This window comes from Lipophrys pholis, assembly GCF_963383615.2.
Source record: "Lipophrys pholis genome assembly, chromosome: 22".
Classification (NCBI taxonomy): domain Eukaryota; kingdom Metazoa; phylum Chordata; class Actinopteri; order Blenniiformes; family Blenniidae; genus Lipophrys; species Lipophrys pholis.
The window spans coordinates 6,866,324-6,889,914 of record NC_137644.1 but is presented as its reverse complement, the minus strand read 5'-3'; the positions used below and the strand labels follow the sequence as shown (position 1 = coordinate 6,889,914).

General features: G+C 42.2%; 1 protein-coding gene across 1 annotated transcript in view; it reads right to left on the bottom strand.

Annotated features, from left to right (window-relative positions):
* Positions 1-23,591, bottom strand: part of syt1a (synaptotagmin Ia) — a gene marked incomplete at its 3' end in the record, with an annotated part of 197,113 nt that overhangs the window by 95,906 nt on the left and 77,616 nt on the right. The gene's annotated exons all lie outside the window — the stretch shown is intronic.

Below are 23,591 nucleotides of genomic sequence, written 5' to 3'. Positions count from 1 at the left end.
ACTAAACGCACACATCCCCTCCATCTCCCAGCTCACTATTTCCTGACATTTCCCCCACCCACTCGCACCTTCTGCTCCATGAAAACACTCGGTGGCACTATTGGATGTGCATTTCCACACAGCATCTCCAAACTTCTTCCCACTTAGTGGAGATACTGATTTGTGTGTGTGTGTGTAAGAAATAAGACAAAGCCTATTGTGAAAGCCTCGTAGCATCAGATGGTGTGATTCATGATTAATGCTAATGAGGCACTCGCGCTGTATACCATTAGGCTTGTTCTCGGTCCTTTTCGTCTCACTTTGTCTTTTCCTGGCTCTCCTCGGGACCGATGCTGCTCACGTCTGGCTCGTCAAGGGCATTCCCAGAGTAAGTGTACGCTAATGCTGTGCCTGGAGCGGCTGCCTCGCGACCCCCCGCACCCCCAACCCGCCACACTCAGCCAAGGGGCAGATGTGGCTCCCGGCTCTCCCAGGGAGGGGGCAGCAGATGCAAAGACAAAAGCAGAAAAACCCGCCACCACAGTGGACACAGTGGGGTTGACCGCACCCCCACCTGGGGGGGTTCAGGGGCTTGAAATGCATCAGATTTAGCCTCACTTCTTCAAGTGAAAACAGAAAACGTTCACTGGGCAACGTTTTGGAAACAGCCCCCAAGGTGGAACTTTAAGAAAACACTGGTGTAAACACGAGAAAACTAAACTTTCTGGAAAAGCCCGAGGTCCGTCTCCATGAGGAAGGCACAAATGCTGCTACTGGTCCTGCACACCATGATTCACAGTGGTAAATAATTCTTCTGCTCATGCCTCCAGAGGGTCATGACTCCCAGTCCATGTTCTCTCACTGGACTAAACACATCCAATAAATGTATTTTAAAATAAAAGTAAAGCAGAACAAAACTCGCTCGATTCACTCTAAACCAGGAGTGTCAAACTTAAGGCCTAAATCTACCTGCAAGTGGCTCCAGTGCACCAAGTGTAGTGTAAAGAAAATGTAGATTACTTTCAAAAACAAGAGTAGTGGAAGCAACACTGAGATTAGAACTGAGACATCAGTGGCTTGCCACCGCATTGCTACCAAATTAGCCTCAAAGCCATGCTGTCAGGGTGCGTTTGTAAAAACACCCATAATGCAACAGCTATAGGAGACGTTATTCACATTTCACTGTATTTTGCACCAGAAGGTTTCAATAAAATTGACTTTATGTTGAGATTGTAGTCACTGTCAGTAGTAATTCTTTGGTCTTACGAAAATGTAGACATTTTCATCATGTATACTCTGCGCCACAAGAAACATAAACTTAAGAGTTTAAAGATAAATGTTATTATGGCACTATTTTACAGGTCCGGCCCACTCAGGATGAAATTAGGTTGTATATGGCCGATGAAACAAAATGTGTTTGACACCCCTGCCATAAGACATCCACTCACTGTGAGTTTAGGCTACATAAGATTAAAAACTTCAATAAAATACATTAATACATCATGCCATGGGTAAAGTGAAACGCTTCCCATCATAAAGGAGTAAAACCTTTTTTTTTTTCTCCAAGCCTTCAAGTTAATTGTACAAGCAAGATGAATGATGAAATAGAAATTCTTGCCCTATATTTGCCCTCTCTGTCTGCCACTCCTCTTCTTGATGGGTCATCGCTCATCAAATCAACCCCCCACATCCGTCTCCACGCAATCCCTGAACTTCCCGTCAACGTCTGTTTGTTTTGTCTGCAGATTAATTACGATCCACGCGAACGGCGTCTATTTTCTCCTCCGCGGTACATCTGTGAGCGAGTGGAAAAAAGTCGGCAGCAAACTGTAACTCGGATACGCAACTGCTGTCGGGAGCAGATGTTAAAAGTGTGCGCGCACGTGTCTGTCTGTATACGGAGTGTGTAAATAAAGTGCAGAGGCTGATAATGCACAATGAGACACATGGTGAACAGACGTACAGCAAAGGGACAAAAGCAAAGTAAACACGGGAGTCTGTGTTAATGATTACCAACTGACACCCCGCCTGGACTCTGCACAGCTTGTGCTCCTCCTTGTATATGAGTTTTGCTTTGCCGCTGATGTGTGTGTGTGTGTGTGTGTGTGTGTGTGTGTGTGTGTGTGTGTGTGTGTGTGTGTGTGTGTGTGTGTGTGTGTGTCCTGCGTTGAGAGGCTGTGGGGAAATCGATTACTGGACAAAGTGATGTGGCCACTGTAGATTTGTGGCTCGGCGGTGGTTGGGTTTGGCCCTAATGAGCAGGGGAAGGAGTACATCCATGCTGAGCAGTGCAGGTCGTCCTCTGAGGAGAATATTTTTTCTCTCTACACACACAAAATCAGCCGACGCATTTTGGAGGCCGCTCGCGATACTCCCCCCCCCCACACACACACACACAAACACACACACACACACCTCTGAGCTTATCTCGTATTACAAACATAAACACGCCGGAAGAGAATAGCTTCAGCCCAACAATTTCTCTGAGAAAGCGAGTAAACACTGCGGAAAGTCCAGATATTGTGTGAGTTCGTCTGAGATTAATGATGCCCCGAACAGGGAAGAGCGCAGCTGTGAAATGGCCAAACTGAGTCTCTGGGTGCAGATTACTGACATCGAGTTACTCATTTCTCCGCATGCTGAAACAACCACATGATTCATACTGTTTGTATTTCCTGCAGCATCAAATTAGAAATCTCCTTAATTAAATGTAATCTTTCACAGTAAAGGCGAAGCTTGTAATCAGAGTACATTCACTGTCTGTTGCAGTTGAATAGTTTGAAGCAACAAAAGTAAAGAAAATAATTTACTTTAAATTGTTTTTCCCGTTTGACAGTGTGCGGCTCTACTCACTTAAAAATGTTTTGACTTCAGAGTGTTGCTATTTTAAGACCGTGCAGGAACTCCGACAAACTTCAGTTCCTGGTTCGAGCCTCCTGTAAATTAAATTGAATTGAATTGAATATGGACTGGGATTCATGACACTCTGGAGGCCGCCATAGTTGGTATTGTCCATATACCAAGCACCAACCAGTTTCCATGGAGACGGAGTCAGAGCGTTTTCAGAGGCCCCGAGCAGCGTCGTCATGTAAACGGATGCCTGAACGGTTTGGCTTCACTGTAATCTTTTCGATAGGCTCCATCCAGAGAGAGGAGGTCAGGAACTACCGAAGCTTCACAGCAAGAAAAACTCAATTTGAGGAGATGCATGAGACATTTTTTTCATGGCGTTTGTATGTTCTCCGTGTCTGTGTGGATTTTTATGTTCGAAGACGTACAGTTAATTGGCCGTGGACCATTAAGAAGACCTTTGAAACAATCTCTATCTGTAAATTAAAGTTACAACCATTGTAACAAATGTAATGGCTTGAATGTGGTCTACGTGCCGCTTTCTTTTTACATGACATGGATATCGAATAAGGAAAAAGCAGGAGCCTGTCACTGTCCATCCAGGATGAGATGGGAAAGGAGAGAGAGAGACCTGCAGAGTGAAAGAAAAAAGAGAAGGGCAAAATGGCCTTTCGAAGAAAAAAGGCAGTGAAATAAAAGGAGATGGGTGAACAAAAAGGACAATTTCCTAAATGTCAGGAGCATTTGAATGGCCACCTTTGGACACTGCAAATTACTGGTCTCATTCAACCACAGAGGAAGACAATGTGGAGCTTCGGCGTGAGGAGTAGCTTTGTGACTCATCTATAAAAACTTTTCATGACGAACTTGTCCTTGACTGCTCACACTGGACAGTTTTACTGTGAAAACTAAACAAGCGTTAAGTAATCCTCATTTGCAAGAATGTCATCCTGCAAAATAAAACACTAAACTCAATCACCTCGGCTTTTAAAAGTCACTTTCCGTGAAGTAATTAAGTCAAATGTCTTTATAATGATGATTTACATGGATCAGCCATAACATTATGACCACGGGAAATATTAGGAAGTCAGTCTCCATTTTGTCCATAAATCAGCTGGTTTCAGGAAAAAAAATTGACAAGAAGGATTTCGTCTAACTTTATGTGTATGTGGCTTCCCAGCTACAAAAGTTCTCAAACAAAGACACCAGCCATGGAGCCATGTGCAATGACCCGACTTAAGGGTGAAGGAGTTGTGGTTTTACCTTGGGAACGCATGGAAGCATCATGCATTATGCTTAGAAGAACCTCAGGTCATGCAATCATGAGGATGTTGCTGACACATGTAGGATGCACTTTCTTGCAGCACTGTTGCAGAGCACAGAACTCTGTGATGAACTATTTCAGAGGAGAATTGTTGGGTTGAGGACCACATAGAGGCCCAACCTCACGTCTTGCATGATTTTAATGATCTCCTCCTGACATCTTGGTCCTCGAAGCCACAGGACCTTCACAATTCTCGCTGAGTCCATGCCTTGACCTACACAGTTCTATGCAGGGGGTCCTAATGTTCTGGCTGATCAGTGTACCTTTCTACACGCAGGAGGCAGAAGGACACATAGATAAGAAGTCTGCAATGTGGATGACTAATAAGGTGACCGCCGGCCCTAAAACATGCCTGCAAACATGAATTTAATTTGAAGGGATCGTCTTCATCATCTGACCTTGGACACAAATCTCCCGTCTCTCTATCTACGTTTTCCCATCAGGAGCTTCAATTTGAGGACATTACAGAATGTATTTCCCCCCGCCGGTTTTAATCTGCACCTTGTAATCTCTCATGATTTCATTCGCCCAATAACATGCGTTCTGTTACGACCCATCTTAACTGTCCACGGTGTGAAGAAGCATGGCTTTAACAGGACATTAATCAACTCGCAGGATTGAGACGTGACGTTAGAAGATGTCTCCTGAGCTTTATACTGCATTAATCTAATCTTTATGCCAACTTTACTGCCATACAAAACATTTATACCAGAGGATATGAAAATCCTGTGTGCATATTTCAGTGAGCTCGTTACTTCAGGTGTGGAGCTGCCATTCCTCAGAAAGGAGGTGACTTTTAGCTTTAGCCTTAGCATTATTGGAAGCTAATGTCTCACTGGTCACTATTCTAATAAACTCCTGCTTGTTGCAAAATAATCATCCAAGAGTAACTCAGTCTTTTAAAGATTGAAGGTTTTTATTGACACATTACAAAAAGAATGAAATTCAGTTCGACACCATGAAACATGTCCGACTATGAGTAACATTAGCATTATTTTGTATCCACAGTAGCTGTGAAGCACTAGGATCCAGTGAGACATTAACATGCAGATTATAGAATATCTTCCTCCCTCTAAAATCCAGATTATAGAGCATCTTCTTCCCTCTAACATACAGATTATGGAGCATCTGCCTCCCACTAACGTCCACATTATAGAACATCTTCCTCCCTCTAACATACAGATTATGGAGCATCTGCCTCCCACTAACGTCCACATTATAGAGCATCTCCTCCCTCTAAGATCCAGATTATAGAGCATCGCCTCCCTCTAAGATCCAGATTATAGAGCATCTTCCTCCCCATAAGATCCAGATTATAGAGCATCTTCCTCCCACTAACTATGCAACTTCAACTCAAAGCCAAAGTATGACAATGTCTCTTGGTATTCAAGATGGTCGATTTTTGAGTGTTTTCATCACAATCCCATCCATCTGCTTTAAGGGTCACTTATTGGGGATTTTAGTATAAATGGTTTGCCAGATTGTAAACAAAAATCATAGCTATTCCTGCATTTTCTACAAGTACTGATGTGCTTTTTGTGTACGCGTTTCCAAAGGTGTGGGATTTGTTTGCCAAAAATCCGACGGAAGGAAAATACAATTAAGTATAGCAGATTATAGGTAAATAATCCAAATGAGAAGGGAAAGTCATGGACAGGGTCTGATGGAAAGAAAACCTGCTCTTCTACCACAGTCACCTCTCACGGCCCTGTTCTATAATACATATATTTTGTGTGTATCATTATCAGTTTCATACACATTATACAGGCATCATGAAGAGTACATCACACTAATCAAATGCCAGCAGCTTCCTTTGATGTATAATGGTTGAAATTCAGTGTGAGTGCCAGAAAGAAGAGCAAGATGTTTTCAAGGCTTCTAACAGCCAAGACCCAAACATCCAAAAGCTGACACAAAGTGCTTTTTCTCCCCTTAAAAAAGGACCGAGGATAAGTGGAAGCTGGCATGTGCTATCGAGGTGTAGTCGAAAAAGATTTGTGGCAAAAAGATAGGAGCATCTCCCGATATGGGCTGATAAAAGGGTCCCTCCAATCTGATCCTGTTTCCCTGCTGGGTGGAAAGGTGTGTCAGGCTTCATCAGTCAGAGAAATACTCTCTGACCACCAATCAGGACTGAGGATCCTCACCTGGAAACACACGGAAATTAACACCAGCAGTTGGGTTGCCAGGTCTGCGGTTTCCATGTAAAACTGGGCTGCTTTTGAAGTGTTGTTGTGGGCTGGGCAGACCTAGAGTTCCATGCAAATTACATGAATAATATTTCTGAATAGAGATCTATATTTCTGTACTACTTTACACTCACGGGACATACTGAGGATCGTGTGTGAAATGATACACTATTCATTTGTTTCTTTTTGTATTTTGTAATACAAAAAGAACCAAATCTTTTTAATTTTGGGAAACTAAATAATTCTACTGCAATTTTGTAAATATTGCAATATACTTTGCAGTGAAACCTGATTTTTCTGTAGCATTTTTCTGTTGTCATACAGTGACATCTAGTGGTCCCGGATAGCATTGTTTATGTTTTTGAATGTCAACAAGGTTCAGACTAAAAAAAGCTGATTGAGAAAAATTCCTGACCTGTTCAATCCCTCCAAGTTGTATTGCTTTGTCCCACCCAGATTATCATGTTCCACTTACCAAGAATTGGACAGTAGCTCCAATTATAGCTCATGCTCTCCTTTAATCTCACTATCTTCTCCTCGATTCCCTCCCTCCGTCTCCTCCATCTCTCCACCGCAGGCAGGAAGCTGCCACGAATCACTTACAGCCTTATCGGAGGATAAGTGGCTGTTCAAATATGGAGCTATTCAGAGAACTGTTTTGAATACACACAGGTGCTCCTTTTCAACGCCGCCGCCACCCGGACTCTCCCGCCCGCCTACACACAGACACGAACGTACGCACAGCCACACCGCCAACACCTGCTCGGGTCAGTAACACTTGCCAACGCCTGCCGATGTCACACAGATGTTTGGCTGGCATCTGAGGTTACAAAAGGAGCACATAAAGGCCGAGGAGCTGGTTGTTTTCCCCACATTTACCAATTTAAAACCGCGTATAACTACACTGCCGTTAATTAGAGCAGACAAATTATGAGTGTTTTAACCAATCAGCTGCAAATTACATTGACGTGTCCTGCTAACGGAGGCTCAGAAAGTCTCACCAGCAGAACGTGAGAGGTTTTATTTGATTCTCCAATTTTCAAACGACCACCAGTTATCGTTTTAATCCATCTACTATCATTATCTTGTCAAGTTAAATAATCCCGGCTGTCAGAAATCACTGCATCTCGTTGTCAGAAAATCCATCTCGGCTCGACACAAATGAGCCAAAACAGAATTTGTTTTTACAAGAAGTCCATATTAATACAGACATTTCTGCACAAAAGAAGTGACTAACGTCTACAGAAAAGTTTGAAGTTGCTGAAGATTAAACACACGGCTAAAAGACTTTTAAACTGAAGTCCTGATGATGTGAGTAGCTTCTTTAATGAATCAGTCAACATTGTCCGTTTTTGCAAGCAGTGGGTCTGTTGAGCTGCCGCTTCTTTGATTCAACTCGGGGGATCGAAAGCGCCATCTATTGGCCACCACTGACCTCTGACCTCCTCTAAAAGATTGGTTGGTTGGTTTGGTTGTGTTTTTTTAGTTGGTTTGTTGTTGTTTTTTAGTCGACTGGCTGGTTGATTGGTTTTGTTGGTTTTTTTTGCTTCATTTGTTGTTGTTTATTTGTCAGTTGGTCAGTCGGTCGGTCAGTCGGTCAGCTTATTAGTTGTTTCATTCTAATTATCATCACAATACTGAACAACATTAACACATATTGTATGATTTAAACAGGAGAAGACAAAGTTGTTACCGAATTACCAGATTTTGGCAGGGCTGCTTTTTTTTGTTTGTTTGTTTTTTTCTTTCTGTTGTTGCATGAATTGTGGAATTTCACTTCCCCATTACTGCTCTGGAACACATAAACATATTAGCATCAGATATCTTCTGTGTCATTTTATTTCAGGAGGTATTTTAACAGACGTAACTGATGAGAAACAGTTCTAACAAAGCTGATGTTTTGCACAGGAAATTGGTAAAGGTCAGGTTCAGGGTGACATGAATGTTCCTCAGCACTACAATACGATATTGTTGGTTGGCAAAGATGGATTAATACAGACTTTCTCAGAGATAATGTTGTTTCAGAAATATGACACTAATAGTCAAATGGTTCTCTTCTACCAAAACTCAAAACGGGGGAAAGGGTTTTGAAAGGGGGGGACGATATTGAAAGAAGGTTTAGAATTACAGATTCCTGCATACTCCACACATAAAGGACACAAACACTAATCTCAACCAAGGATCTGAAGAAATCTGCAGATATATGTAGAATATGCCCAAACTGTACCACAGCAGCATGCCTGGGCTTCCACCCGACCTCAATTATCTGCTTTGTCCCATTCTGAAGTTCATTGACCACGCTCAGTAGCCTTCATCTCCTCTCCTCGTCTTCCTTAACGCTGCTGCTCGTGGAGGTCACATCCGCGGCATCCCAGCAGTGATAATTACGACATTCTTATGGGGAGATGAGTGGCTCTTTTGACCCGAGAGTCCCCTTGACTCGCACACACAAGGAGGACGAGAGACCAACGTGCCCGGAATTCTGACAGCAGAAGTTTGGATGGCGCAAAAACAGTGAGGACAGTGCATAGGTTGCATGAATGAGGCTTTTATCCAGGAGCGTCTGTGTGCAGGCGGGGAGACTTTGAGCCGGCTCCCTTCCTTGTCTGGGGCAGGACTGAGGAGTCAGCTCTGCCTGTTGGAGTGCCCCGGGCCGAGGCAGTGAAAGGGGACTCAGAAGGGGGATTAGTGGGGATTTAGAGAGCAGTAATTACCCTTGCCCATGGAGGGTTTAGTAATTAAATTACCTTAGCAACCCTGTCACTGCCCAGCCACTGAGAGCCTCCAAGGTCAGCAAGAGCGGAATTTCAGGATATGCTAAATATTTTCAGCAGTGTCATCAGAAAAACCCTTTGAGTCATTTTAAATGTTTGAAGACAGAATGGAGAATCCCAGGCAGTATTCAGTGGTTACCAACCTGGAGTCCAGGTACTCGCTGAAGTACATGGAGCCTCCATTGGTGGGTAAATGTGTTGGTGAATGGATGAATGTGATTAACGATGTAAAAACGTTGGGGCTACTCAATCAGTTAAAAAGCGCTATGTAAGTTAAGTCTATTTACCATTTAAGGCGATCGTGCAATAGTTATCACTTTTCCTGCTTTTGTGTTACAGACTTTATATTAACCAGTTAACCAAACCACAAACAAGCAATGCATCAACAAAAAACAAAACAATCAATCAACCCATCAAACAATCTCCCAGTCAACCAAATAGTCATCCAAACAACCAGTCAATAAAGTAATCAATATTTAGTTTCATTACATTGATTATCATATTCATGACATTGATTTTTCCGACAAGTATTAATATTGTTGCCCTTGCTTTTTTTTTTCTCGATATATTGGATTTGCATTTTTACAAAAATAGTAATTATTACATCCTCATTGCATCCCAACCTTTCTGGGATTTGTGGAAGAATTTTACAATTTCCAATAAAAAAAAGTACATAACTTTAAACGTTAAGTGTGTTTAAATTCACAATACGTGCATGCATGCCTGACAGTACCGACACAACATGGAGCTGATCTTTTGTTTTTTGTGCGCTGGCCAGTGTTTGGATTCCCTGTAATGTTTTGTTAAATCAGAGATCAGAGAGGATTTTCACAGCCTTTCTCAAAGGGAATCCGAGTCCTTCACTGTATGTTTCTACTGAATAAGCATGAAACAAGATGCACTTGGAAATGTGCGAGAAGTCTAAGTGCGTACATTATGTCAGAGTGTTGCTTGCATGAATACATTGAATAAGTTAAGTATCTCGTACCAAACCTACAGACTGCAGCTGTCGAGTCTGTCGAGTCGTGTGATGTACGCTCCAACGCACCGGGGAAATGAGCTTTTCCGACATGAAACTGCGCGTGACTTTGATCAGGAAACCACCATATGGGTAACTTCAGCAGATGAGCTGTGACATCGGGTTGATGGTGTGGTTAAGTGAGAAATGGGCTGAGGTTAAAGACGAGTGGATTTGGAGAGAGACAAAAGAGATGGAGAAGGATGCGTGGGTGTAGCAACGTCTCCCACACGGGCAGAAAAGTCACGATCCACCACTGAGCTGCACTTCAGCTCGATCTGCGGCGTGCAGCCTCCCTTTCACTGAGGGTTTACGTCTGTAATATTAAGCACATGAAGAGTAATCAATGGCCGGGCAGTCAGTTCATCCCAGTGCCAGAGGAGTGCCTGGCTTGTCTCAAGCTGTTATTTTAAATTGGTGGATTATTTCTCAGTTTGCGCGGCGGGTCATCCAATCTTAAGCTGTTTCTTTATGATTTCTGCAGATGTAAAAGCTGCAGCGGTGCGATAACACTCTAAACCTCCATACTGTACACGCATGCATCAAAGAGACATAAGCACACCTACAGTCACCCAAAATCACACTCAAACGTGCACCGAAACTCATCAGAAGCTACGGCAGAATCACGACAAGGCATCACGACCCGTTTTACCCTCCAGTTACAGAAACGTTGGATTTTTTTTTTTTGCTTCAAATTCACATCACACGCTCCTTCTTGCCACTTCCTGCTCAATGATGAAGCAAAGCTTATCTTTTACCGCACATACACCATCATATTAGTAAATCTTTTTAAAATTATGGCCACAGTCTTTGACCAAGCGGAGGTAAAACTTCACAGTGAGTAAACAGAGTCACTCGAAACCCAATGAAAGTTACTTTAAAATTACGCCTCTAATTAGTACAGGATGCAGCTTTTCACAGAAAACATCCAATCACACTGATTGTAGTATCTTTCCACCGGTGTGTAACAATTGATTTTATGATTTTATTGCTGGGATTTGATCTCACTCTACATTGAGGAACAGTTGGCATCTTATATGTCACTGTATGGTCTTAGGTCGTCAGGTGAGATTATTTTAACTGTACCAAAATCGAGGCAGAAGATGAATACTATCAGAATCGAGCCCATTTGGAGTTATTTCACAGAGAAAATAAGACTCACTGAATGCTTTAAAATCAATACTTATAGACTTGCAATAATATGATGTGATTTTAAATTAATTTCATGCAGCGAGCGCGTGTTAAATTCACATTTTACTAATTTGTACTTCGATCTCTTTGTGCTATTTTATCATTAATTTTGAGATTGCATCCTGTTTCTCATGTTCTTCATTAGATTCTTCAATTCAAAAACACCAATTAGTCTTAAATTCATGTTTTTGGACTGTAGAAAGAAACTGGACCTCTAAAAGCCTACAGAAAACCTACCACTGAAAGACAGCCCAGCCTGGACTCAAATCAGAGAACAGTGTCAGTGTGAGGCAAGAGATCTAACCAACAGAGCATGAAACGATCATAAAATTAAATAACAAAGGAGTTCTCTTAAATATATCTGGATTTCCAGTTGATACATTGATTTGCATTTATACAACTTTGTGCCAGCCATTAGTACAATTTACCACATCTGCACACATTTATGTAAAAAAACTGCAAATACTCCCTTTTTTTCAAGGATGGGAGGTATATAACATAAAGAATGGATAAGAAAATGTTCAAGACTTTTACAGAAACAGGTTTCTGTAAAAAGTAGACGACACTTCCTTCATATCTACAGATTAACAGAAAGAGGTGAATTAGGAATCATACACTGACATCAGGGCCGCACGGTGGTGCAGTGGGCAGCACTCTTGCCTCACAGCGAGTAAATTGAGGGTTAAAATTCAGGCCTTTCTGTGTGGGGTTTGCATGTTCTCCCCGTTCTTGAGCGGTTTACACCTATTACCTTCCAATAAATTGGTCGAACCTAAAAACATTGACAGGTGATTCTGTGACCCTGAACAGGATGAAGTGACTAAATAAACTGCATGAAATTCCATCATCAACCAAACACATACAAGTTAACACTATCCTCCTTAAATCGTCTGTTTACAACGTGGTAATTATGCTTTTAGTGACACCAGCTGCCCATTAACACACTCGAGCAGGTCATTAATGCGGAGGCGATGTTTGGCGGTCACCAACAGAAATAATGCTCACCGACGCAGGAAGCAAGTTCTGACTCTTCTGAAAATCATCGGTGCGTTTCTCATCATCTCCAATGCGCCGACCTGAGGAATTGACGTGTTTAATTGCTCAGAATACACTCCTGATTACATTCAGAGGTCTAATATATTGGACTTATTTAAATAAGCCGGCGCTGTTTGCTGTAATCGCTCTCCACTCCTCATCCGGTTGGGTGTTACCTAATGCTGCACTGGCAGAAGCCATTGGGGTGGATGTCTGCTGGCTGATGAGAGCAGAGTGGATGGGTCCTTGCCTTGCTGTGCACAGCAGATCGTACAGTACATGGCATAGCGATCGCTCATTAAGCAGAATTGACTGTGTGTTTGGGGGGGGGGGCAGCAGCAGCCAGCCAAGTGTTCCTTGGGACTGCAAGAAGATGATTGATGCCCTCATTGTCCATCAGGTGTTGAAACTCCCAGACACCCAGGGGGGTTTTCCTGCGAGATTTTATTTATTAATTTATTTCCTTGGTTTCCATCATGCTTCCTGCAGTTAGTGTGAGGCGGAGGGGAAGCACGGTAGGTTTGGCAGCGCTCCAGAAGCCAGTCGATCGACAGGCATGTATCACATAGCCGTGGCATTACCTTCCACTGCAGCCCGCTGGAACATGTAAAGGACTTGAACAGCTGGTGGCAGAAACCCTCTGCAGCACCTGATGGGTGCGATGCTATCGACACGGCAGAATTAGACCGCCTCACAAAGCAATAATTACAACAAGAGATCTTAATCTCGAAAGCAAAAGAAACGTGTGTGATTAGGCGGTGGCGCAGGCTGTGGAGAGGGTGGGAGTGTGTAGAGTCACACACCGGCTACCTCTGATCTCCCACCTTATCCCCCCAGCCCCTGAAGTCACCTTGACAGTGACCTTTAGCGTCTTCTCTACACCGCCTGTATTTAACAGAGCAGATCCGATAGTGCTTTATTGAATTTCGAGTCACTGCAAGGTGTGGGTGTGACAGAACTTATCAGAGCAGCAGATCTTCACCTAAGCTACAGTCCAGGAAATATAAGAGTTAAAACAATCGAAATACGAGCTACAAAACTGCCCGGGCTGAGAGCAGGTGAGTCTATTAGTGTTTGTCTTCACTGCAATGTTTAAAGGTCCGCTATTAAGGCCCCCTTTACCGACAATGTTTCAAGTGAAAACACATTGTTTTTGTGTTTCTGTTCCAGAAAAGTTCCACGTTTACATGCAATGCTACTGAGCATGTGCAGAACAAGTATTTACTATGGCTGTGATGCTCATGTGCAGTAGCAGCATTTCAGAGGTGTTGTGTTTTACCCCGGCTCCACAGAGACACAGTCGGAGTGTTTTCAAAAACGTATGTTTTCAGTTGCTCCGAGCACTGTTGTTGTGTAAACAGACCTCCAAAACGCTACGAAAGTTTTCATCTGAAAACTCTGTTGTGTAAACAGGGCCTTATTGTGGGAGTTTTCGAAAGAACAAGGTAGTTATCGATCACTGCCAAATCTCTTTAAAGGGATAGAATAAAGAAATCTAGAATAAAAACCTCTTCTGTAGGAAGCCAAAGATCTATTTTGTAGTTAAAAACAAACGCTAACATAAATGAAGATGTCTGTTAACTGACCCAGGCTGAATACAAGTATTAATAAAAAGAATGGAGTAATCACAGGAAGCTCAGACACAGATTGGCTTTCATCAACAAACAATGGATGAATTGCAAAGAAATATATTAAATTACATAAACTGGGCAGACAAGTGATTCACATGTGATTTAATTGACAAATGGCTCCAATAAATACCACAAATTACAAGATGTGACACAGAAGGTTCCTCTAATTTCCTCTTTATTCTCTGGTGGGCTTCGACTCCACGCTGAAACTGGAGAGTTGAGCCTGAGTTCTGCACAGGCAGGAAGCCTGGGACTTTGACTTTCACCTCATCTACGAATGGATGCTGGAGAATTGCATTGTTTAAGGAAAGAAAATTGGGGCCATGCTCAGGACTGAAGCAGGAGGAAGTACCGGCCTCCCAGTCGATCTCACAATCGCTCCCTCTCTCTGGATCGTTCCCATTGTCTCAGCGCGGACGGCACTCTGCCACTTTGGATATGTCATAGCCAATAAGGATGAAAAATTGGACTGCTCAGTGGGCCTGCAGTCGGCGTGCCGGCACCGTCCTCCACCTTCACAGGCCCGGAGGAGGCCGAGCTCCACGCAAAATGGGATTTAACAAGGCCAGAATCACCCGCTATGCCTCGGTAAATAGCTCCTGAACCCTGCCTGAACCAGCACTGGCGCTCAAATACACACTTCACCATGAAAGGGAAGCGTGAGAGGAGGAGTTTGACAGCATGGAGAGTATTGCTCAGTCTGAATCCACCGAAAACGCAACAGACGGTACATAATATTTTAGTTGGATGCTAATAAAAAGAACGTCAAAGTTAACAATTGTTGGATGAACAGCTTTTTTAATGAGTCACAGTCCATTTAGTATTCCAGTCCATGTTTTCAACACAAGTTAGGATCTCGAGTCGCATCATGGATGGATGGATGGAAGAACAGGAGTTACTGGGCAACACAACGATGGCTGAAGCTGCAGGCTGCGACACAAAGGTGTAGTTTACGTAAAACGTAGAGAATCGACAGAATCTAAAGGAAAAGTCAAAATTCACACAATCCACTCAACGTACAACAGATGCAAGACTTCAATCTGGAAAAAAAAAAGGCAAATCGTTGTTGTGTTTGGGCTGCTTGTTTGCACAAAAACAGCTTTTCAACACACTGAAAACAGAACGACTTCCAGAGTGCAACTTTTTAAAAGTGCTCCACTCTGTGTGTCCATGTAAAGAAGTATAACAGAAATTTTCTGAAACACTGTTACTGCACATGCACACTGTGGTGGAGGTGAATATTTCTGCACGTACACAAAGAGATCAACAATAACAACCAAGAAATCTAGTGAGTGGAATTCACATTTAAAACGTCTGCAAATGTGGGGAACAATTATTTCATACATTATTTCATACATATTGGACCAATACGATGAACAAAGACAGTTTAACGAAGATTAAATCTTTACGTCATACTGTTCTCAGTGCGCATGGTTGCCTTACATAAACACAGTGCCCACTAGTGGCATCAAGGGGAAACTACAGCATGTTCACGGTTTCTGGCATTTCCGTGTGTACGATCGTTTTCAAAACCATCTAAACATGAAAGTTCTCTGAAATGTTGTAAATGTGCACGGTGATTTACATAGTGCAGCTTAAAACACATTCGACACCAGAGAGTCACAATGACGCAGTGCGAGCAGGAACTGGACGCCACATTGGCTAAGAAAGGTTTTCTACTGCCGAAGCGCCACAACATTGGTTTCTTGTTTGGATTATTTTCTTTCACTTCCGCTACAGTCTGTCGTCTGATTTGGTTGCTGTGCTGAATGCCGCGGCCATCGTTGGCGTCGCCTCTGTACTACACAAGATGATGAAACACATCTTCTGTCTGAGATCGCAGGGTGTGTAGCCGCCATAAGACATGAGAATCAATCAAAGATGAGCATTGATTGAAGTTTCTTTCTATCTGCACTTCAACTTAAAATAATGCCAAATGGGTGTTGGATGTGTTTCATCAACACTTTGGGTTTACCGTTTTCCAATCACACAAGGAGGTTTAGAGATCTGAGTGAGTGCGGGAGGAAATATTTACAGAGACGCCACAATAGAGGCTGTTTTTCTTAAAGCTGAGTCCTTATTCTTTTTACTCAACACAATAACAACTTTTCTTTTTCCTTATAAAGTGCAGGATTATGAGCGATAGGTAGATTGTTTTGTTACTTCATGATTTATTTTTCTGTCTTCAACACGTCTGCGCTGCTATCTATACAATTAATGGTTAGATTTTGTGTGCGTGAGCCTGTTCCGCAATGTTGGGATTGATTTGTTATCATTTTCTATTGATGTTTTCTCAGTTTCTCAGCTGAAACACCCCCGTTACCCCTACGGAGATCATTTACGATTCATTTAAAACTATTTTTCTGTCGTGTTGTTGCTCTGGGTAAGTGAAGATTGCGTCGTTCATGAGCTACATATCATTAAATGGATTCAATGAACCATTTACTGTCTTAGCCCCAACAGAAAACCATTGTCTTCCTTCATGTTCGAAGCCTTCCCTTCATCATCGACATGCATTGTAGCCCCACTCTGTCAGCTCCTATATCAGAGGTGGGCAATTAATTTCACTGAAGGGGCCACATTGTTAGCTGTGATGGCAAACACCGTCAAGACAACAGTGGCGGCTGGTGATACATTTGTTTGGAGGGGCTCTTCATTATTATTCAATTTCAGCCAATGTTAACTTCATTTAAATAGTGTGTTTATAAAGCACATACAACAAACCTGCCTTTTTCAGATTGAGAGAGGCCCCCAATGGTGAAAATTATAGTACTTTTAAACAAATAGTGTATAGAGAGCACTTATTAAGATGACTCTTTTATAAAATATCTGTAAACAAGCAGGAGCTTCATTAGTCCCTTCTAGAAAATGAATGTGTTTTGGGGCTGGTTGACTTGAAATGACAGTTAGTCTGAGTTTAGTGGAAACTAAAGCCAACCTCAGGTAGACTTTCCCCACCACATCTTTCAAAGCATTTTACGATTGTGCCTCAGAAAAGAATTGCAAAATTAATTGTGTGCTTTTTTAGGTTCTTAGATTTTCAGTGATTAATAAACAAGATCATATGTAAACATTTATAAACATTACCAAACCTGGACTGGTGCCATCTATTGGCCAGCCGCCAGTGCAAGACAAGTAAAGTGTTCATGTGTTGATCAGAAGCGAGACGTGTGTAAGGACCAAGAAACCAACATTCTAGAAGATTAAACTCAGGAAATGTACTTTTTGTAGCACTGCTTCGCGGTGAGAAATAAGACTGGATACCATTGGGAAACCCGTAAATGAAATCCTTGTTTATTAGCAAAGGTGTCCCGTTTTGAGTCCGGGGGGGATTTCCACCTTCCTGGAGTTTGCATGTTCTTCCTGTGTGTTTTTGTGTTTTATGCAGGTAATTTTAATGTCCTTTCACAGTCCAAAAACATGCATTGAGATTAAATAGTAATTAAAAAAAATGCTACATTACAAACATACATACACACACATATCCCTGCACCGAACACATAGTTTTGGGGCATCTCAACAGACGCTGCGTTGCTGATTTTCTTTCTCCTGCTGAGGTTTCAAACCTCAAGAAGCATCCATCAGTCTACATGCTAAAGCTGTGTATGTGGAAATAAAACACCAAACTATCTCTTTTTATGCTCATTTTACATCACTGAGATGTGTAGATGTTGGAGCTGGAAGGCAACGTGACCGATGTTAAGGGGTGTACTGGTTTGAGTCCAGGTTTGGCTTTGGAGTTTGCATGGTCTCCCTGTGCATGCACGTGTCTTCTGGTTTCCTCCAACAGTCCAAAACACTATATTGCTTGTCGATAGACGGAAGCTGTAATGTCAGATTATGACATTTTATGAAAGATAGTCCACTTGTATTAAGAAGCAACACGTTTCTACTCAGTTTTTTTTTAATTATTGCCTGAATTTGCTTAGTTACACTGGCGTTCTGTGTGCTTTGTTGTCTAAAAGATGCTGACAATGTGAATATATGAATAGAAATAAGCAGGTCTGCTGTGACCTTTGAGGAGATTCTGCTGCCTGAAAGACCAATTTATGTGTGCACCCACAGTTTAGACGTAGCGTATGGAGAAAAAAAAAAAGATCAGTGATCCGTCACTTATGCACACTGTGCATGGAGCGTAGCCATGCGAACGTCCTCACACCGTGACGATGGATTATTCAAAAGTGAAGTACATACGGGTTGGATATCTTATTGATTCACCTCATCTTGGAGAGGGAGTCGAATCTGAAGCACGTATGACCTTCTTCATCACACAGGAACGAAGATATTCTACTCGACTATTATTCTACAGCTTTTTGTGTTAATATCAGTCAGTGGATAACAAAGTATATTTATACGAATGACAGAAATTCAAAATAAGAGAATGGATTTTTTTTTAAATGTCATTTTCAACATTGTCATTAGTTGCTTGTAGCTTCTCACAGACACATTGGTGTTTTATTATGTCACTATAAAGCCCTTTGAGGCTTAGGCCACTTTTACACGGTAACGATTTCAAAGAACATCAAAGTTTTCTTTTAAATATTTCTTATTTTCTTGGTGGTTTGGCAGATTGGAGCCTCTGGCCGGCCGGTTTCGGCCCACGGGCCTTATGTCTGACACCCCTGACTTAGAGTGAATTGTCTGAGGTCTGATCTGCTTTATTTATATTCTAAAATACATTTACTGGATGTGTTTAGTCTGGCGAGCTGAAGAACTTCCTCGAATGATGGACAGATGGACCCGGAGAGGGGTCGAGAACTCAATCCCACCCAGCAAACACCTGAGGATTAGTAATCCGTCCCTCCCGCCCTTGAATGTGTTGCTTTGCTGTATTTTGGATGCATCTTGGCTGTTCGGGCTGCGCAGACTTTGCAGCTGTTCTCACATTGAAATGTGCAGGCTGTGGTGACATCGAGTCCCATCACAATCGTTCGTGATGCGTCATCATTTGAAATGCGCTGCTAAATATGCAGGAGAACAAATAGCACGATCAGAACAGGATATCAGAGTGATATTGGCTCTTTGTGGCTCCCGGCAGCCATCTGCACCACTTCTTTTGTGTGGCTTCGTGGAGCACTGCGCTCTCGTTCCCCACTGCGTTTTCACATTTTTCTCCTCCGATCCTTCTGCTTCTCACTTTTTTTACTTTGTAGGGCAAAGAACAACATTTCTTCTACACAGTTCTCCATCATCCACCTATGAAACACATCGTTCTGTCATAGATAAACCATTGATCCACAAAGAAGGTCACTTTAACGTAACAACAATTCAGGAAAATTGGGTTCGGAGCGTTATTTCCTGGTTATAACAAGACTTGTGAGCCACTATTTAATTGTCTATTTTGTGATTTTTCAAGAATAAAAATCTGTAATTTTGCAGCAGCAGGACAAAATGCAGTAAAATACAAGTTATCTAACATGATCATTGGCCAGATAATTGGACTAAAATTGAGTGATTATGAAAATCCTGATTCAGCCTTTCTTAAGGAATCAAAGTCACTTTTTCTTGTTAAAACAGCCTCATGAATTATAATTTATCTTAACTGTTACTGCATGAAATGGCATTGTGTTAAAAAAATAAAGAAAATGCTAAATAAAACCGAATAAAGGGCATAAATCCTACAGTGCGACAAAATATTTATTCATGGATCAACATTATTTTTGCAGAAATAGGAGAGAATGTGGAAGTTATCAGATATCAGATTCTGACATAAAATGGAAAGATATGGTCAATAACAGCCATTTTCGTATTTAATGAGGAACCAAGCTCACTATTTCTAGTAGAAAACACCTCAAACAAATATTGTGTGTGCATTCATAAAACCATAATGTGTGGTAGATTGCCAGATGAAGAGTTAACCAAAGTCCCAGAGAACAACATAAACAGGCTGATTTTTACGGCTGAACTCATGCAGCCAGTTGCCATTTCACACCCTTCCCAGCACGACTTGCAGATATCGCAGGCAGAAATTACTTTCATTTCTCTCCCGGCATATATCTATATATGACAACAGCAACATACAATCCAATCTCCTTGCTCAACAACCTGTGCAGTCGCTCATGTGACGACACGACGAGGAGGCAAGGACACGATGTGGAGATGGGTGTGTGTGTGTGTGTGTGGGGGGGGGGGGGGGGTTGCTCTCGACAGGAGAGATATTACCACAGTAATCTGAGAGGGTGAGCTGTAGAGCAGGCTGACCTTGAAGAGTTTAACCTGCCAATCAAAAGAGTGTTTCTCCGAGCTGACAGGCAGCGAGGCAGAAAGCAAAGCCCCAGATCTGTCAGCTGGGTCCAGATGTGGGAATGATATAGGAGCACCACAAGAACACGTGCACCTTCTCTTTCTTTCTTTTTTTTTTTTTTTTTAAAGCACAATCTCGCGACAAAATAAGTGTCTTCGCGCACATTTTACATACATTTAATCAGTGATTAGCAATAATGTTTTGCGGCCTGAACCAGCAACCCATCTACTAAGCCCCTGTTTATACGACAACGTTTCAAGTGAAAAGATTTTGTGTTTTCATTTCAGAAAATGTAGTCAGCATGTTGGGCCACTAGTGGGTGCTGTTGATTGTTTTTGTTATGAAATCACACATGCGCGCAGAGAACAATACGCTATAAACATTAACAGTGGAAGAACACGGGCATTCTAGTGGACAGACGACCAAGTTGGATTGTCATTACGGCGACCATCAACTTTAAAACTACCAAGTCCCAGGAGAATCTGGACCGGGAGTCATGAGACAACGGAGGAAACATTGTTCTTATTGTCCATCTGCTCACACATCTGCAGAACAACTATTTACTACGTGTTCCCTCCGTCTACAAAGGTTTGGCGTTTTCAGTTGAAACCGTATCGCGTGAACGAGGCCTAAACCTCTGCAGGTGTGTTGTGTTAGGAGCAGATCCTGGAAGCGTGTGTTGACGTCTTGGCTGGTTCAACTCTTTTGACAGATCTTCACCGGTAGAAACAACCAACAGGATGTGCATTTATTTCACTTTGCCGGTTATAATCTTATGGCTGCTTGGAGTGTACACAGCAGTTTTCAAAGTGTGGCAGCAGCACAAATAGAATACAGAATTAATAATGAAAGGAAATAAGTTAAAGGTGAAACAATTAATTATTTCATTTAAATCGACATTTTGCAAGTCAAATTCATTTGTTCTTCCCGGCCTACAAAACTAACTCATATTTCGATCAGATTTACTGTATTTGTAAGTAAATCTAATTATAAAACAAGAGCAATCCGAGATTTCTGACCTCCGCCAAGGATGGACATGGACACAGGGAAATTACACATATTCCACATCCGGATCAACTGCCTTTATTAATCTATTTTAGTTTGGTGATCCCATGATTTCCTTTCATACTTTGAAAGAAAACAAGATCAGACAATATTCTTACCCTCTTCCAGGTTATCATCCGAATCGTAGTTGAGACGCCTGGCTTATCACGGAGTTTCACTCACTAACTTGTGGCTCATATCTGCTGCGTAACACTCGGAGCGCAGCGGGACAACACAAACTATACTAGCTATCAAAACATGCTAAAACTCCATTTCCCACAATGCACTTGTCATTTAAAGCGACAGGCTGAGCATTTATATAGCGAAATTAAAATTTGGAGCAATTATTTTTGATGCGGCTCACCAACAAAATTTAACGGGTTCTTCCTTTGATCAAAATGCACCAGTGTACCAATTGTCATGAAGATCAGCTCATTAGTTTTTGAGATATCTTGTTAACAGACAAATTAACGTGGGTGATTTTATAACCTCCTTGGCGGAGGCAATAAGCTTTGAGTGTAATAATTGCAGCAGTAAAATACGTTATTTAAAGATGAGTGAAGCTTTCTCCTGCCTATGAATCCACATAACATTTATTAATGTCTTTCACTATGTGAGCGAGCCAGCTATCAGAAAGGGGGATAGTTGTTGTAAAAACAGGGCGCAGGAAGCTGAAGGGAGTGCAGCCGAGCGAGCACAGCAGCAGTCCTCCGACAGACGCTCCCCGCTGAGCAGACAAAAACTTTTTCCCGAACACGGCGCATCTGTGCTCACACAGCGGCATGCCGGCTGCATCGTGAGGACTCAGGACTCCCGCGGGAGGACACGGGGCGAGGACACGTCCCGGTGGACTGTGCCAGGTAATGACAAGCAGCGGAGAGTCAGGAAACACAGCAGAAAGTCTGTGACAGCAAAGGACCACCCAGAAAAACAAAAGTTCTTTAGGCGAGATTGCTGTTTTTAAGCCACATTTTTAAATGGATGAACAAATCAAATTTTTGAAAGCGTTTGAATAAAAAAACTTTAAACAAACATCTAATATAGAATATGAAATATAACATACATGCAACTTGTGATGCAACCGTCTCTTATGTCATCTGTGACTTTTCAGGTAAATGTGTGTTCAGAACGATTCCCGATGCACGTTCTACATGTGCCAGCGTGAAAAGATATTATCACCACGAGTCAGTAGACTTCATCGTCTGTGAGCTGGGAGCTTCACTATTGTCAATACATCAGTCGTCTGTCTGCAATAAAATAAAAACATACCAGAGCTGCTGAAAACACAAAACTGTCGATGGGTTTTGGGTGTTTGTTTACACAACAACGGCGCTCGGACGCACTGAAAACACAACTCATTGAAAACACTGCATCTCCATGGAAACGGTTAAAACTACATTTTCGAATCTGTCCTTGACGGACATTGTTGTTGTTCTCAAAACGGGTAAACGCAGAACTTTTCTGAAACAAAGACGCAGGGTCCTAAATCTGCGCTCATTAACAGGAGGAGGTTTTTAAAATCAACCCTTTAACGCATCATTTTGTTTGTTTCATGGTCTTTCACAATATGTGATCCATTTATAGCTAATTATTTGCTGTTTATTCTTATTTTTACACATTCGTGTGTGTGAAAGGAAATTAAATATCTATAGATTAAGTGCCTTTATTTATAAGTAGTTGTTATTTTAGTGTTTTTGATTGCTTATTTGGTGTAATTATCAGTTTAAAAAGAAAAGAAAAGGGGGGGGGGGGGGGGGGGTTAAATGGAGACGTCGCTGTGTTTTGAATTTCCTCCATGATCCAGTTTTCTTCACTCAGTTTCTCGTTTTTGTGTCTCGTTCACTCTGATTTAGTCTCTCCCTCCCTTTCAGTCTCTCCTGTCTCGTTCAGGTTCTGTCTCTTGTCTCAGGATCTGAATGAGTTGAGGTGACGCTGGTTTGTTGGTGCTTTAATGACTCCTCCATCTGTCCCTACTCTGCCTCTGAAACGGCTGGCAACTTTTCCCCAGCATGCCTCACAACAACCCCGCTCCAAAAGCGCCGTTCATCTACGTAAGGCGGATCTCTACGTGCGCAGGTCTCCACCAGGCTCACCATCTGCTCCCACTGGTCAAGCAGAGTAGATATTTAAAGCTGAAATGTCACACCCAAAGCACAGTGTGAATCAGAACAGTGTCGGAGTTAAGAAGATGCTCTTTGGTTCTTTTCTTCCAGAAACAGAAACAAAGCAAACTGGAGAAATTTGACGTGCGTACACTATCTTAGGTCTGAAAACGGTCCTGCTGTTTCTTTTGTAGGAGTGTGGTTGTAATA